The sequence below is a fragment of the Bos mutus genome, chromosome 16 (genome assembly GCF_027580195.1).
Source record: "Bos mutus isolate GX-2022 chromosome 16, NWIPB_WYAK_1.1, whole genome shotgun sequence".
Taxonomy (NCBI): Eukaryota; Metazoa; Chordata; class Mammalia; order Artiodactyla; family Bovidae; genus Bos; species Bos mutus.
In genome coordinates this window covers 78,429,176-78,439,375 of record NC_091632.1, presented here as the reverse complement: position 1 = coordinate 78,439,375, position 10,200 = coordinate 78,429,176, and the positions used below count along the sequence as shown (strand labels likewise).

At 38.9% G+C, this 10,200-nt stretch overlaps 1 pseudogene; it reads left to right on the top strand.

Annotated features, from left to right (window-relative positions):
• The first annotated feature begins 5,812 nt into the window (after positions 1-5,812).
• On the top strand, positions 5,813-7,003 carry LOC102285316 (zinc finger protein 322-like; annotated as a pseudogene).
• The last annotated feature ends 3,197 nt before the right edge of the window (positions 7,004-10,200 follow it).

Genomic DNA, 10,200 nt, shown 5'->3' with positions numbered 1-10,200 from the left:
TAAGAGGGTTCACTTTTCTCCACACCCTCTTTAGCATTTATTGTTTGTAGACTTTTTGATGGCAGCCATTCTGACCGGCATGACATGATACTTCATTGTGGTTTTGATTTGCATTTCTCTAATAATGAGTGATGTTGAACATCTTTTCGTGTGTTTGTTAGCCATCTGTATGTCTTCTTTGGAGAAATGTCTGTTTAGTTCTTTTGCCTGGTGTATTTTTAATGTGCCACATTTTGGTGATCTCCTCTAGCCTCATGAATATTAAATATCATCTTTGTGATAAAAATTCCTAAATTTCAGGCAAATGAATAGAATACAGGTATCTCAAATTGGATATGTTCTCCAGATATCTAAGCTTAATAAGGTAGCTTTGCATTCTCCATTTAACCTGCTCTGTAACTGTGTACCCCAGTTACCTACAGTTTAGTAAATGGCACCATCATCTACTCTGGTACTAAATCACCTAACATCAGAAACATCCTTAATTATTCCCATTTCCTTCATCTGCACTTCTATTCCATTAGTAAGTCTTATCACCTTTATTTCCAGAATGAAACTTGATTTTACCACATTCTCTCCATATTATCTCCATTTCCAGTGGGACCATTCTGTCATTTCTAGAGAAGGATTATCTCTTCTTTCCCAGCTGGACTCAGTGCTTCCCCATGTGACCTGATAGTGCATTTCCTTTTTAGTGCCAGTGTGATAATTCAAATATGGAAATTGGATCATTAGCAAATATAAAGAACAGACTATTGGTCACAGTGGAAGAGGTGGAGTGGGGATGACTTGAGAGGATGGTAGTGAAACATATACATTACCATATGTAAATTAGAGAGCAAGTGGGAATTTACTATATGATGCAGGGAACCCAAAGCAGAACCCAAAGCTGGTGTTCTGTGATAACATGGAGGTGTGGGGTGGGGAAGGATGTGGCAGGGAGGTTTAAGTGGGAGGGGACATGTGTATACCTGTGGCTGATTCATGATGATGTGTGGCAGAAATCATCACAGTATAGTAAAGTAACTATCTTCCAATTAAAAATAAAATTAAATTTAAAAAAAGAAATTGGATTATTTAATTCTCCTGTTTAAACATCTTCATTGACTTTTCATTGCTCTTAAAGGAACATATGTATTCCTTTGATGGTATTCAAGATACCACCTATATGGACACACCTCTTATTCAAATATGTGTCCTGATTCTTTTACCCTTTTCCCCCAGATCTTCAAATATTTGTGTCTAGGTTATCATTTAGACCTCAACACAAACATTATCTGGGCATGATTAAGATTGTCACAACAGTTTTCAGTGAATTTCCTATAATCAAGAAACGGAAACCAAAAAGGCTTTGTCCCTATAAACGTTGGATATATATAATTTGACAAGCAATAATTTTTTTTTTTTTCTTAAGGAGAATCTTTAAGTAATTTGTTCTAAAACAGTAAGAAAAGCAGAAGAGTTCCACGGACATGGGGCAAAATCTTTCTCCCCTTGGAATCCAGGCACAGTGAACTTCAGGTCCCTCTGTCATAGCCACATACATTCATACCATCTTTTTTCTGAATTTATTTGTGTAAGTTTTTGATACTTAATAGTAAAACTAAGTGAAGACCAACAGAACTGATTTCAAGTCATGCTTTACTCTAATTTTCAAATCTACATCAGTCTCTTAGATCTGGCATAGCTCAACCCATCTTACCTGGGATAAGGGACCACTTTAGTTTACTTCTCTGCTTAGCGTTGAACCAGAAATTAGGCCTCTATAATCCACCATCTAATTAAATCTCAAAGATAGATTGTCAATTGAAGTAGAAAAGAATTGTTTTATTGCTTTGCCAGGCAAGGAGGGCCACACTGGGTTAATGCCCTCAAAACTATGTGTCCCAACCTGGAACGGACAGTGAGAAGTTTTATAATCATGGTTCAAACAGGGCATGATCAGCTTGTGGACATTCTTCTGATTGGTGGTGAGGTAAGTGGGAGACAGCATCATCAACCTTCTGGTTCTAACCAATCTGGGGTCTATGAGCTTATCGGCAGCATACAGTTAACTTCTCCTACCCGGTAGGGGTTTTGGTCTCTGTAAAACAGCTCAAGATATTGTTGTATGTATCTCTTGATGGGGAACCAGAACCCTGCCTCAAGGCTGCACTATTTCTCTTGACTGTCAGTTTGTCCTTTGTCTCCATCCCCTCCTTACCGAATGAGCAACTGCTTGAATCTCCCCTTTGGAACTCAGGAAGGTCATGGAGACTAAATGAAGCCTATTTCCTGAAATCAAGAAATGGGAAAACAGAAAGGCTTTGTGCTCAGGAGTCCCACAGGGTCCTGCTGGATTTCACCATCGTCAGTCATTCATTTCATTTTCTTGATGACATTTATCACTATCTGAATATAGGTTATCTGTTCATTTGCTTTCTATTTACCCTCTCTCTCCTTCCCACAAATGTTAAGTTCTGTTAAAACAGAGATTCTTATCTCTAGTTCTTTTTATATTCCTACTTTATAGATTGCAGTTACTAGCATAAAGTAGGTGGTCAGTAAATATTTTACTAAAGTAATGTTGTTGTTCAGTCACTTAAGTCATGTCTGACTCTTTGTGACCTCATGAAGTGCAGCATGCCAGGCTTCCTTGTCCTTCACTATCTCTCAGAGTTTGCTCAAACTCATGTCCTTTGAGTCAGTGATGCTATCTAACCACCTTACCCTCTGTCATTCCCTTCTCCTCCTGCCCTCAAAGTTTCCTAGCATCAGATTATTTTCTAATGAGTTAGCTCTTCACATCAGGTGGCCAAAGTATCGGAGCTTCAGCTTCAGCATCAGTTCTTCCAATGAGTATTTAGGGTTGATTTCCTTTAGGATTGACTTGTTTGATCTCCTTACTGTCCAAGGGACTCTCAAAAGGCTCTTCTCTAGCACTAGGATTCAAAAGTATCAATTCATTGGTACCCAGCCTTCTTTATGATCCAATTCTCACATCCATGCATAAGTACTGTGTCAGGAAGCATTTAACAGGAGGCTTCCTGTGTGCTGTTTTGGATCTGTCAGGAATCCTCTGTTCCTTATTAATTCAGGAATTAAGAGAAGAAGCGAGCTTCTCCTGGGGCTGAGGGATCCAGGCATTTTCTTCGTTAGTTTTTCAATACAATGAAAAGTACCCTCTTCCTTCTTGTGAACCATACAGTAAAAGTGATTGTTTACAACTCTCTCTCTCTTTAATATGGATCGCCTATGTTTTGTAAGTCTGGAATTTTAATCTTTGTCTTTGCTGAGAATAACTACAATATATATGCCCACACCATGTTGATTAAAACACCTTTGCTCCATCACAGCTTTGGTCCCCGTGTCTTGCTTTCTATCTCTCTTTCTCTCTCTCTCTCTCTCTCTCTCTCTCTCTCTCAGGCTATTTCTTTGGAGTACAGAGGCTCTCTGAGTTCACTTTCCTGCCTGAGCTTCTAAGACCCTCTTGAGAAGGCGCTCTGCGCCTTCACCCCATCGAGAGGGCGCCTGAGGCCTCTGTGAACAGAGCAAGCCCCGTGTCAGGGACTTACTGGCTTTCTGCATAACCAAGGAATATCAGCCTCTTTCTCTCTCCTTTACTTTCTTATTGGTCGACTCAGGACCACGAGGTTCCAGTCAATTAAAGGACCTCAACAGTACTGAAAACACCATAGGTTTGACTATAGGGAACTTTGTTAGCAAAATGATGTCTTTGCTTTTTAGTACACCGTGTAGCTATGTATAGTCATAGCTTTTTCTTCCAAGGAGCAAGCATCTATAGCTAAATCATATAAATCATATTTCCTCCCAGAATGTTTTCCATTAATTGTTATTCTTAGTTAATATACAAAAACATGAAATAGTTAATACTGTATAATTACTCGTGCATCTTTCTTTCATTTTCTCTAGCATATTTACAGTTTTGCTCACCTGCATTTACTATACTGATTAATGTACTTGTAGCAAAAGAAGTCTCTATGGATGAATAAATTTAATACCACTTATAATTGGAGATACAATTTGATTATAAAATTATCATTTATGCAGGGGAATATATTCAGACAACATATGCTTAAATCAAAGTAGTAATAAGAAATTAGGGAAGTAAATAAATGTGTCATTGGCATGGAACATGTATTATTTGCACAGAAAAATAATTAGGATAGCCAGAAACAAAAATAGAGCATTTCTAATTATAATTCAAGAATCAGACACATAACTGTATTTTAGTCTATCAGTTAATAAAATGTAAAAACATTTCAAAAAACATTAGAGATCTTTAATCAAGTTACATAGTTTTCTGTCTGTTTGTGGCAGTGCCCTAGAGAAAGAAAGCAACAATTCTAAAGCATGCTTATCAAACACCTTGGAGTTCAATATTATTCTTTTTTTTTTTTTTTTTCTTTTTAGATTGAGAAGCTAAATGGTCTCACGGCAACACATCTGGTAAAGTGACAGACTGTGACCTCAGGCTCACCCTCTTGCTTTCCTGTTGCTTCTCATACAAGGTCTGTGGCATTACTCAGTGACCAGGAATATTTTAACCTGTATTTCAGTATTGCATCCAGAGTTATATGATAATGACTGCTGTGAGTTGCCATTTAGCTAGAACTTTTATTTTTCTAACGTAAAACCCCACCTTTCTTTTTTGAAGGAAACTTACTGGCTTTGTTCCTATTTTGCTGCTTTTTTTCCAATGATATTTAGAATTTATTTCAGAATCTTAGAAGATGTTTCACAAGACAGTTTTCAAAGATGGCATGTGCTGTATCAGCAGGCATAATAGCACAGAAAATATTTTTAAATTTGTAAATAAATTATTGTATCCTGATCAGTTATTCACCAGTAGTTTTGGTGTTGCAGCAAGTTATAGTTTTATAGGAATTAATAACTTAAAACTTAATATGACATTCAAAACTATATTGTGGAATAGATTAATGGCTACAGTCAGTCAGATATTCACTGGGAAACCATTTTTGTTATCTATTTGAGCTCTTCTGTATCCTTACCAAAATATAAAATATGATTACGTCATACAAGATACATATAGAGCTAGTCACCCAGTGGTGTTTCACATATAAAATGATGCTTTGCACTTCTTGTTCACTTACATTGAACATAGTAATTTTGAATGAATTATACATAAAATGAAAATTCGTGATCATTCTCATATTCTAGGACACAAAACAGTTTAAGAAGCTAGAAAAAATGGTTCTTAAAAAGTTGGGCTTGGGACAGGGCTGTGCCTGCCGCTTCCCACCCAAGCTGAAAGGGCTCGGAAGCTAGCTGGCCTTGTTGGCCCTTAAATCGCACATTGGATGGCCTGGCCGGAGCTACCCTCCCCGAGCCATGCAAAGAAGGATGCTTCTGGCTCTCGTCGGCCTCCCAGGTTTACTTTCCTTCTTTTCCTGAAGGTGGGCCCTTAGGTTCACCGTACAAAGCCTGTGGCCACAGGGAAAGCCAAACCCCGAGTGTCCGAGAGTCCGGAGAGTAACCGGAAGTGCCCTCCCAGGCAGAGGGGTGATGCCGGCAGTAGCCGGGGAGAGCAAAGAATTGAGTATTGTTAATAACTATGGACTAGAGACCTTTTGGAGCCAAAAGGAAGACAGTCTTGAGTCTTTCTTGTTATGGGTTGTAAATACCACATAAAGAACAAGTGCATGTAATGCTGGAAACTTGTAAAGAGGAACTGCTCGTGACGGATAGGCCTAAGACAGTATCTTTCAAGTTCTTAACGAGAAAATGACTATGAAGAAAATGATGGGTCAGGAATACCAGTGGAAAACTCCCTAGGAGAGAGCCATCGAAAATGTACACTTCAAAAGAGAAATATAATCAGAGAACTCAAGGAAAATATACCATGTATGCCCTCAGAAGGGTAAAAAAAAATATTCATGTGCATGAGATTACTCAAATAGATGATCAGATATACCAGTGCCTTGAACTTGAGCAAAACTTTTGTGAAAACTTAGCTCTTATTATGTGTGAGAGAACCCACACTGGGGAGAAACCTTATAGATTGTTATGTGTGAGAAAACCTTCATCCAAAGCTCAGATCTTATTTCATATCAGAGGATCCACAGTTATGAGAAACCTTATAAACGTAGCAAATGTGAGAAGAGCTTCTGGCACCACTTAGCCCTTTCAGGACATCAGAGAACGCATGCAGGTAAAAAATTGTATACATGTGATATCTGTGGCAAGAATTTTGGTCAGAGCTCTGATCTGCTTGTCCACCAGTGAAGCCATACAGGCGAGAAACTGTATCTGTGTAGTGAGTGTGACAAATGCTTCAGCCGAAGTACAAACCTCATCAGGCACCGAATGCACACGGGTGAGAAACCGTTTGTCTGGAGTGTGAAAAAGCTTTTAGTAGGAAATCCGATCTTATTAGCCACCATAGAACTTTGTAGGGAAAGACCCTACAAAGGTAATAAGTGTGAGAAAACTTACCCACACCAGTAAGCCTCCATTGTTCATAAAAGAGTACATACTGGGGAGAAGCCGTATGTGTGGTGCCTATGAGAAATGCTTTGCCCAGAAATCAGACCTTATTGGACACCAGAGAGTCCACACAGGTGAGAAGCCATATAAATGCTTGGAACATATGAGAAGTTTTACCTGGAGTGCCAACCTCATCAGGCACCAGGCAACTTACACTCACACTTTTAAATGCCTTGAATATGAGAAGAGCTTCAGCTGTAGTTCAGACCTTATTGTTCATCAAAGAATTCACATGGAAGAGAAACTGCATCAGTGGTCTGCATGTGAGAGTGGCTTCCTCCTAGGCATGGACTTCATTGCCCCACAGAAAATGAGAACTCAGAGAGAGGAGCTGCATTATAAATACAGTGTCTGTGATGAAAGCTTTCATCAGAGCTCAGCCCTTCTTCAACATCAGACAATCCACATTGGTGAAAAACCATATATCTCTAATGTGGCTGAGAAAAGTCTTGAGCTCAGCCCTCCCCATGTATCAGAATCCTCACAGATGTCTTGACCACACAAGAAGTTATTATACCATTAAAGAAATATGTATTTACAATGTAAGAGAACTCACTTAAGATGGAGAATTCAAAGCAAATCTCAGACTTTCCTCAGAGCTCAGACTTTATTGGGGACCAGAAAATCTGTAGTTGTAGGAACTTGACAAATCGTTTGACCAGAGAGCTGTCTTTACAGAACCGTATCAATCACTCCAGTGAGAAACCTTACAAATGCCTTGAGTTTTTGGAAAACCTCAGTCCAAGCTCATGTCTGATCACCCACAAGAAGATTTATACAGGTGGGAAACATACAAGTTCAGTGAATGTGAGAAAGCTCTCTAGCAATGCTCACCTCTCCTCATTCCAAGATAATTCAGATCAGAGGATGATATTTTTTTAATGCCCTGTGAAACAGTGCTTCAGACAATATGCACACCTCATTGGATGACAGAAAGCCCCACTGGAAAGAAACCCCAACAGTTGTGAAAAAGCCTCTTAATATAACTGTGACTTTATTACCTATCAGAGAAGCCATACTGGTGAAAATTTGTGTATTTGCCTTGAATGTGGCAAAAACACTAAGTGGAGAGCCTTCTTGGGTTTGCAACCCCAAAAAAAAAAAAAAATCTGATGAAGGACCTTATGAATTATCTGAATGAGAAAAACTTCTGTCAATGATCAGTTCTTGTACACCAGGGAACTTGTATAAGTGAAAGACCCTATAAATAACCCTAAGTCTAGGGGGAGGGGAAAAGTCCTTGCAGGAAATCTCTACCTTATTGGGCCCCAAAGAAACTACTCTGGAGAGCATTTTGTAGACCTCTATGGAGGTCTAACTGTGGACTGTGTACATTTAATAGGTATGAGAAGAACTGTTCTCATAGTTAGTTGACCCCTGTAGTAGAGATGACTTTTAATGAAGTCGACATGCAAACTGTTTTGTTCAGATACCCAGAAACTTGTTCTGGGAAGAGCTAGGGCAGGTGAGAGTAGGCCTGATGGGTAACTCAGGTAAAGATGCTTTTCTTTTATCTGAACCACTGAATGATTGCTTTACTTTCAGTTTTTAAAATTTGGAACTCCAATAAAAGAAAGGACTGTAATTGAAAAAAGAAGAAAAAAAGTTGGGCTTTCGTAAAATAACTGTTCAAAAACTTAGGACATATTCTTAAACCATCTACATAAACAGCATTCATAATTTTAAGATAATAATTGAAATTTAATTTATATACAGAAGAAGTACACAAATCATGAGTGTACATTTAAGTAAACATTCAGACAATGAACACAACCATGTAAGTACCACCAGTTCAACAAATAGAGTATTTCCAGAAAGTTAGAAGCAATTCTCATGCTCCCTTCAACTTACGAGCTTTTCATTTATTTTATAAAAGTAAAGGTTGCTCTGACCTTTAGCCCACCATAATATATGTTCCTGAAATTTATATAAATCAAATAATAAAAAAGCATTCTATTCTGTTTTTTGCTCAAATTTACATTTTTGAAGTCTTATTTTTGCTCTTATGAATGTAGTTTTTTATTAGTAATCTCATTCATTTATTCATATTAGTGTTGATGGCCATTAGAGTTGTTTGCTGCTTCGGGATATTACACATCAGTTCAGTTCAGTTCAGTCACTCAGTCATGTCCAATTCTTGGTGACCCCATGGACTGCAGCACGCCAGGCCTCTCTGTCCATCACCGGCTCCTGGAGCTTACTCAAACTCATGTCCATTCAGTCTGTGATGCCATCCAACTATCGCATGCTTGGTCATCCCCTTCTCCTGCCTTCAGTCTTCCCCAGCATCAGGGTCTTTCCAAATGAATCAACTGTTCGCATCAGGTGGCAGAAGTATTGGAGTTTCAGCTTCAGCATCAGTCCTTCCAATGAATATTCAGGACTGATTTCCTTTAGGATGGACTGGTTGGATCTCCTTGCAGTCCAAGGGACTCTCAAGAGTCTTCTCCAACACCACAGTTTAAAAGCATCAATTCTTTGGTGCTCAACTTTCTTTATTGTCCAAATCTCACATCCATACATGACTACTGGAAAAACCATAGCCTTGACTAGATGGGCTTTTGTTAGCAACTCTGCTTTTTACTATGGTGTGTATGTTGGTCATAACTTTCCTTCCAAGGAGTAAGCGTCTTTTAATTTCATGGCTGCAATCACCATCTGCAGTGATTTTGGAGCCCAGAAAAATAAAGTCAGCCACTGTTTCCCCGTCTATTTGCCATGAAATGATGGGACCAGGTGCCATGATCTTCGTTTTCTGAATGTTGAGCTTTAAGCCAACTTTTTCACTCTCCTCTTTCACTTTCATCAAGAGGCCCTTTTGTTCCTCTTCACTTTCTGCCATAGGGGTTATGTCATCTGCATATCTGAGGTTACTGATATTTCTCCCAGCAATCTTGATTCCAGCTTGTGCTTCAGCCCAGTGTTTCTCATGATGTACTCTGCATAGAAGTTAAATAAGCAGGTGACAATATACAGCCTTGCCATACTCATTTTCCTATTTGGAACCAATCTGTTGTTCCATGTCCAGTTCTTTTTTTTTTTCCCATGTCCAGTTCTACCTGTTGCTTTATGACATGCATACAGGTTTCTCAAGAGACAGGTCACCTGGTCAGGTAATCCCATCTTTTTTAGGAATTTTCCAGAGTTTATTGTGATCCACACAGTCAAAGGCTTTGGCATAGTCAATAAAGCAGAAATAGATGTTTTTCTGGAACTCTCTTGCTTTTTCCATGATCCAGTGGATGTTGGCATTTTGATCTCTGGTTCCTCTGCCTTTTCTAGATCCAGCCTGAACATCTGGCAGTTCATTATTCATGTATTGTTGAAGCCTGGGTTGGAGAATTTTGAGCATTACTTTACTAGTGTGTGAGATGAGTGCAATTGTGTGGTAGTTTGAACATTCTTTGGCATTGCCTTTCTTTGGGATTGGAATGAAAACTGACCTTTTCCAGTCCTGTGGCCACTGCTGAGTTTCCAAATTTTCTGGCATATTGAGTGCAGCACTTTGACAGCATCATCTTTTAGGATTTGAAATAATTCAACTGGAATTCCATCACCTGCACTAACTTTGTTTGTAGTGATGCTTCCTGAGGCCCACTTGACTTCACATTCCAGAATGTCTGGCTCTAGGTGAGTGATAATGATATCAAGAGTATTTAGGTCATGAAGATCTTTTTGGTACAGTTCTGTGTA